This window comes from Pyxicephalus adspersus, chromosome 9, assembly GCF_032062135.1.
Source record: "Pyxicephalus adspersus chromosome 9, UCB_Pads_2.0, whole genome shotgun sequence".
Lineage (NCBI taxonomy): Eukaryota > Metazoa > Chordata > Amphibia > Anura > Pyxicephalidae > Pyxicephalus > Pyxicephalus adspersus.
This window is the reverse complement of record NC_092866.1, coordinates 65,550,173-65,557,309: the sequence shown is the minus strand read 5'-3', so window position 1 is coordinate 65,557,309 and position 7,137 is coordinate 65,550,173. Positions and strand designations below refer to the sequence as shown.

The 7,137-nt window shown below is 44.0% G+C and overlaps 1 protein-coding gene and 1 long non-coding RNA gene across 3 annotated transcripts in view; one reads left to right on the top strand and one right to left on the bottom strand.

The window, feature by feature from the left end:
- Positions 1-3,443, bottom strand: part of LMO1 (LIM domain only 1) — an 81,019-nt gene extending 77,576 nt beyond the window's left edge. Inside the window, exon 1 of one of the 2 annotated variants that reach the window (XM_072422354.1) lies at positions 3,343-3,443. The gene's annotated coding sequence lies outside the window, so the exon portion shown is untranslated. The remainder of the gene's footprint in view (positions 1-3,342) is intronic. The other variant, XM_072422355.1, reaches the window with a different exon arrangement.
- A 1-nt stretch (position 3,444) lies between these two features.
- Positions 3,445-7,137, top strand: part of LOC140338232 (uncharacterized) — a 6,713-nt gene continuing 3,020 nt past the window's right edge. Inside the window, exon 1 of the long non-coding RNA XR_011922213.1 lies at positions 3,445-3,526. This is a non-coding gene — a long non-coding RNA (uncharacterized lncRNA). The remainder of the gene's footprint in view (positions 3,527-7,137) is intronic.

The window sequence follows — 7,137 nt, the reverse complement described above, 5'->3', positions numbered from 1 at the left end:
GTAACGCACAGAGTGCAGGGGACAGGAATACATAACGCACAGGGTGCAGGGGACAGGAATACATAACGCACAGAGTGTAGGGGACAGGAATACATAATGCACAGAGTGCAGGGGACAGGAATACAGTATTTATATAGTGCTGTACAAAGTCCATAGTCATGTGACTAGCTGTCCCTCAAAGGAGCTCACAATCTAATGCCCCTACCATGGTCATATGTCATTAATACAGTCTAAGGTCAATTTGGGGGGGCAGCTAATTACTTAACTGCATGTTTTTGGAATGTGGGAGGAAACCAGAGTACCCGGTGAAAACCCACACAAACATGGGGAGAACCTGCAAACTCCATGCAGATAGTGTCCTGGCCGAGATTCCAACCTGGGACCCAGTGCTGCACCCCATGCTAAGCTCTCACACACATAATTCTTAATACTTGGAGTCCTCCCGTCTGTCCATGTCACTGACTGTGAGGAACATGCATGGTGGTGGTGGTGGTGGGGTGGTGGGGGAGGGTGAAATGAGATTGTTTGGGGGTGCTTTATATCTACAGAGAGCGCGCAGAGATGCCGCCATGCACACATCAGACCCCCTGTGAGATATCCGCCCTCCTCTCCTGCAGCATGTTTCACCATGGCAGGGGGTGAATGTCATTGTATGCAGATGAGGATTTTCAGCATTGATTTAGGATTTAATGCAATCAATGGATCATCATTTTAATACAGCAAAGCTGATGGGGCCCCAGAAATGAAACACAGAGAATATTACCAAGAGCCGGATTTAGAAATTGATAAACCAATGTAAATATCTGGAGGTAAATCTTACAAGAACATGGACTTTGGCTAAAATGAGGATAATAAAAGTTTTATAATCGTGCTGAACAGCAGAGCGCCCTCTATAGACCACAGACCATGCTACAGCACATAAACAGAAGTACAAAGCAGAAATACCATTGTAGGGGGATTATAGGAAGCCGATATGAAAGTAAATCAGGGTAATTATTCTATATTATCATCTAATATACACAAAACTGAATTCTTATTTTTGTGTCCAAAAAGTTTCATTCATCTCGAAATTCAAAACATTTCCTGGACATTAACCCATTGGTGGCTTGGATGCAATTAGCAAAATCTGAAGCAATCAAATTACCCGCAGAACAAGCCTACTGTGGTATAATAAAACCAATGAGCCACCGCGGGGCTTTTATGGCTGTGCCTGGGTGGCAAAAGCAGTGGGAAACTTCCTAATTCTTCCTCATTAATTTCCCCGGGTGGAAAAGAAAAGCAGAGGATTAATTAGCGCTAATTCTTATTTCCAGGCAGAGAATTCTTCACTTTGTCTCTCCTCATCATCTTCTCATTATCGTTATTCCTACAGATGGCGGCTGGAAGGTGTGGGGTGCGGAGGGATCGGCACAGTCCCGGAGACGCCCATCAATGGGAACCATGAGTGCGGCATGCGACTTGATACACATCCAGCACCTTCTGCTTCCTACACAGCCAATCCAATCAAATGTACAACATCGCCAATATTCACCCTGGTCATTACCAATATTTACCCAGTGATTAACGTTATTCACCCTAGTCATTACCAATAGTTATCCAGTCATTGCCAATATTCACCCTGGTCATTACTAATATTTACCCAGTCATTGGCAATATTCACCCTGGTCATTACCAATATTCACCCTGGTCATTGCCAATATTTACCCAGTGATTAGCATTATTCACCCTAGTCATTACCAATAGTTATCCAGTCATTACCAATATTTACCCTGTCATTGCCAATTTTCACCTTCTCATTCATTTTACACCCTAACAATATTTACCCTGTCGTTGGCATTATTCACAATTCACTCTATTCGCCTTCCCATTGCCAGAATTAACCCAATAATTGCCAATATTTACCATGTCATAGCCAATATTCATCTGGTAATTTCCAATATTCTACCGGTCATTGCCAATTTTTACCATGTCATTGGGAATATATGCCTGGTCATTACTACAATTCACCCTATCCTTGCCAATATTTACCATGTCATAGGTGACATTCACATTGTCATTGCCAATATTCACCCAGCCAATGCCAATATTTGTCCTGTCATTGGCATCATACACCTAGTTATACCCACTATTCACCATATCATTCCCAATATACACCTGGCCATTGCTAAATTTACCGTGACATTGTCAGAATTCATCTAGTCAGTTAATATTCACCCTGTCATTGCCAACATTCACATGGTAATTCCCAGTATTCACCAAGTCATTTCTAATATTCCCCTAGTAATTCCTAATATTCACCTGGCCAATGCCAATGCTAGCTCCATTATTGGCATCATATACCTAGTTATACCCATTATTCACACTATCACCCAATATTTACCACGTCATAGCCATTTTCATCTGGTAATTCACAATGTTCATCCAGTCATTACCAATATTCCCTAGGTCAATGGCAATATTCACCCGATCCTTGACATTATTTACCACGTCATCACCAATTTTCACCCTGTCACCTGCCAATATTGCTCTGGTAACTCCCAATATTCACCCAGTCAATGCCAATATTCACCCTGCATATTCCCTTAAGTCTGTTAGTTTTTGTATTGCGTTGAATAATTTGAGTTCTGGTCCAGAATCTCATCCAGCTATAATTTCTGAATCTCAGGTTTGGTTGGAGTTTCCCTTTAACAATCAGGCCCACAGGACCAGGGGGTCACGGTAGAATATTTGGAGTCACTCTCGAGTTTCGGTGTCATGCGGCGTCCTCTGGCATTCCGCCGGTTCTCCTCCAATCAGCATTTTCTATAAACACCCGAACACCTGGGGTGATATAAATGATGGCGGCGCCGTGTTATATTTACCTCGGGACGGTCTGGAATATTAATGGGTCAGTGAGGTGATTAAACTTTGCGTCCCGACAGATTTATGCGTCCGTGGACCCAAAATTTCCTCTGGTTGCATTATTTACCGGCGTTAAACATTCATCTTCTCTCTACAGCAAAATCAGCAGAAAGGACGGCCGTGCGGAAATCCAACGCCTGTAAACATTGGCCCCCGAATTCCTGGGAGGGTCACATGACTGTAAAGAGGACCTGTCCGTGACATCTGCATGAATTCCTGGCATGTCACAATGTGGGGTCAGTGACTGGGCACAGGAATGGGGTCCCCTATGTGAGGGCCCGACTAGGGGTACTGGGGGTATAAAAATCCCTTACCGGGGGTAATTGGAATAAATGCCCCTCTACCACAAGGCCTCTGGGAGGTATGTATAACATTAACACAATCTGCACATACAAACACGCCTACAACATACATGTAAGCCCAATTCCCTCCAACACTCACAGGGGAAGGCCTGAAGGTCTCCCAGCAACAGGTCTCCTTCAGAGATGGGCGGGGCCTGTAACTCACAGGAAGTTGGGCGGAGCCTGCTGATGAGACAAAAGTGGGTGGAACCTGAAGCTGGGAGGCAGGTGGGTGAAGCCTGATGCAAACAAGAAGGTGGGTGGAGCTTGGTGCTGATTTGAAGGTAGGTAGAGCCTCGTGCTGAAACGAAAGTGGTTTTAGTTTGTTCCTGAGAGGAAGGTGGGTGGAGCCTCGGAAGGAGATGGGTGAAGCCCGTGCTAAGCGAGGGATAGGTGGAGTCTGATGCTGAAAAGACAGTGGGTGGAGCCTGCTGGTGGGACAGCCTGGTGCTGATGAGGTATGTGGGTGGAGCCTGCTGTTGATGAGGAAGGTGGGTGGGGCCTGTGTTAAAGGAAGGATAGGTGAGGACAGTGGGTGGAGCCTGCTGGTGATGAGGAAGGTGGGTGGAGCCTGTGATAAAGGAAGGATAGGTGGAGGCTGATGCTGAGAGGACAGTGGGCGGAGCTTGTTGCTATGTTTCGTTCTGTCAAGGCTCCTCAGGGGAGGCACAGGAAGTTCCAGGTGCCCTTTGGAATGTGGGGGCCCTGAATTGTTGCTCATTTTGACCCCCCTAAACATCAATTCTCGGTGGGACGCAGGGATTGGTTGTAAGCCATGGGCTGGAAGCTCTGATATATGATTGGACATTCTTTTCCTCTGATAAGATTTACCCATATTTACCCCAGCAGCCTCTTCCTGTCATTTACTGTTACGGTCTCTATAGTGTTATTGGCTGGTATATCATTGGCTGCGGGCCCTTCCATGTGACCAAGAGATAGGGGGTAGCTCAGCCAATCAGGACATCAAGTGGGTGGAGTCAGCAGAGGTTCCACAGTAGCAGTGTGCATTTTATTCCCAGGGTGACGATGGAGCAGATAAGTCTAAATTACTACTGGCAGGATCAACAGGTAGATATTATTTGAAGATAAAAATTAAAATATGTTTTCAATAAATTAAACAAAAATACCTATTGGGCCATGTAGAGATAAAAAATGTATTCACATGTAATTCAGAGATTTCCCTGCTGTACTTCCTTTCCACCACTAGGTGCCCTCACTCAGATGGCCAACATTATTCAATCTACTTCCTCTGATTTCAGAAGGTCACCCACCCCCCCTCCCACCTGTGACTTGATAGTGAAAGGAGAAGCAGCACAGTGATGAGCTCATCTGTCTGTCTTTCTATTAGGTCCAGGATTGTCAAAATATTCAGATTATGAAGTATACCTGGGCCCTTTACCTGCCATATGCCACAGTCCAGCCCTGCCCCCACACAGTGAATAAATGCACCAATAGGCAATCATACAACAAGGCTTCTACCTGGAAAACATGCACCGCGCTGAGCCTGGAGACGGGAAACAATTTGTAAAGCGCAGAGCCGTCATCTCCGCCAATAGGCAGCAATACAACATGGCCGTCTGTCGGCAAAGCTGCTGGCATCGGATCCACCAACAAGGGAACAGATTGGAGACAGCAATGTTTGGACACAAATGTGCCGCAGCGCCTCTCTCGCCGAACAATCAGAACTTTATATTTGCTTTCTTTTTATTTTATATATTTAGAAACAGATTTAAATAAAAGAGAATGATTACACTGTAAATGTTCTGACTTTCAGGGTATGTGCTGATGATGCAGGGTGTGCTGGACCTCCTTTAACCCTTCCTGGGGCCGTCGCAGCGCTGAGCCGCCCAAAGCGCGATTCCCATGACTTAATAATGGCGTCACTCCTGCTGCATGGCCGCTGTCCAGCCTGGAAAGTGTCGGCAGATTGATGCCTCTTTCCACCAGCGAGAGAAAAACAAAAACAGCGCATTAAAAGAGAGGCGTAATGCTTGATTGCCATGGCGATGGCGGCGACAAACCGCGGCGTCTTATTTTAATTGTAACTTTTAGAAGTTTACAATCTTTGGGCAGAAAATCGCTTCTGCCAAGAATAACGCGGCGATGACAAATGTCAGAAATAAAATTAAAAATGGATAAACAGTGAGACGTTATAAGTTTGTGGGAGCCAAAGAAAGAAACATTAGGCTCCATGGCATTAAGACGGGCGGGGTGAGCTCATTCTATGGCATTGGGTGACTCAGGGAAGGGGCGCAAAGTATTGGGATTGGGTATCTGTGACCCCAATGAGCATATACATTTTATCAAGTACACCTTGCTGCTGAAACTAAACCTCCTGGGTGGTAATTAAATGGTGTAGAAAATTGGAATCCCCATCAGAGCCCCAGTGCTGTGAAGTTGCTCTGCCTATGTCCTCTTCTTGCTGCTGACAAAATGGAAATAATGTTTTTATCAATTTTTCATCCTCATTCACTTTGATATGATACAGAATTCATAGCCGACTCAATCACTTCAAACTGCCCAGACACTGAAACAGCAAGCAAACCCAAAGCATACCGTTGCCACCACCATGCTTTACAGTTGGTATTGGGTTCTTTTCCAATAATGCTTTCTTTGGTTGGGGTCAAACATGTTTATTGGTATTATGGCCAAACAATTTATCTCAGATTCATCAGTCCGTGGCTCCTTGTTCCACGCGGGTTCTTTGCCTAGGTGCTTCATGGCAAACTGTAGTCTTCTTCTTCTTGGACCGCAAAGACATTTCCCAGCACCTCCCATGCAGGATGAATTGATAAATCTTTCTGTTGCATGTTAACAAGAGCTACTTGAGGATCCTGCAGTGTTTTTCAGGGATTTGGAGACTTTCATTTGGCATTGTCCTGAACTTCCCAGATTTGCTAGTCCTGGAAAAATTAGAAGTTGCCTGAAATCAATGCTGCGTTTGGATCATTTGCTCACACTTGAGTTTAAATAATTTAAAAATTATTAGCCCAGTTTATAGACATCCAGAACCTTCATTCCTAAATCCTGAACGAGATCCTGATGACATCACACACAATAGGGAACACAACACGCCTCCCCCATACATGACAATCTCCTGATGGTAATACTCTATCTTAAACTAATCATTGAAGTGTTTCTATATCACAAATCCACGTTTATGATAATGTCATTTATAAAACTGAATTTATGTCAACAAAATGTGTGCCAAAAGTTTAAGCAATAATAATGATAATATATGATGAGAGAGAGAGATAATATATGTGATAAAAGAAGAGAGAGGCAGACAGACAGAGATAATGTGATAGAAGAAAAGGAGAGAGATAATATGTGGTGAGAGAGAGATAGAATATATGTGATAGATAATATAGACAATTGAGAGATAATATGTGATGGGAAAGAGAGAATGTGATAGATAGGAAAGAAAGAAAGAAAGAAGAGGAGAACGAGAAAGGGAGAGCAAATAGGAGAAAGACTAAAAGGGAGGAAAAGAGAGAGAAGAAGACAGAGATATAGAGAGAAATGTTAAAAGGGAAGGGTAGAGAGAGAAGACAGAGAAGAGGAAAAGAAAGATGAGAGAGAATACAGAAAGGAAAAGAAGGGACAGAGAGACACACAGAGAGAGAGAGAGAGAGAGAGAAAGCCTGAATGAGAGAATCACTAAAAGGGAGGAAATGAGAGAAAAGACGGAGGAGAAGGAGAGAGAAAATGAGGGCTGGAGATAATGAGATGGAGAGAGTGGAAAAAAGAGATGAAGGGATAAGGGGAGTACCGTATTTTTCGGCGTATAAGACGCTCCGGCATATAAGACGCACCCAATTTTAAAGGAGGAAAATCTAGAAAAAAAAAAGTTTCTGAAAGATTATTCCCCTTCTGATCCACCTGTGCCAATTTA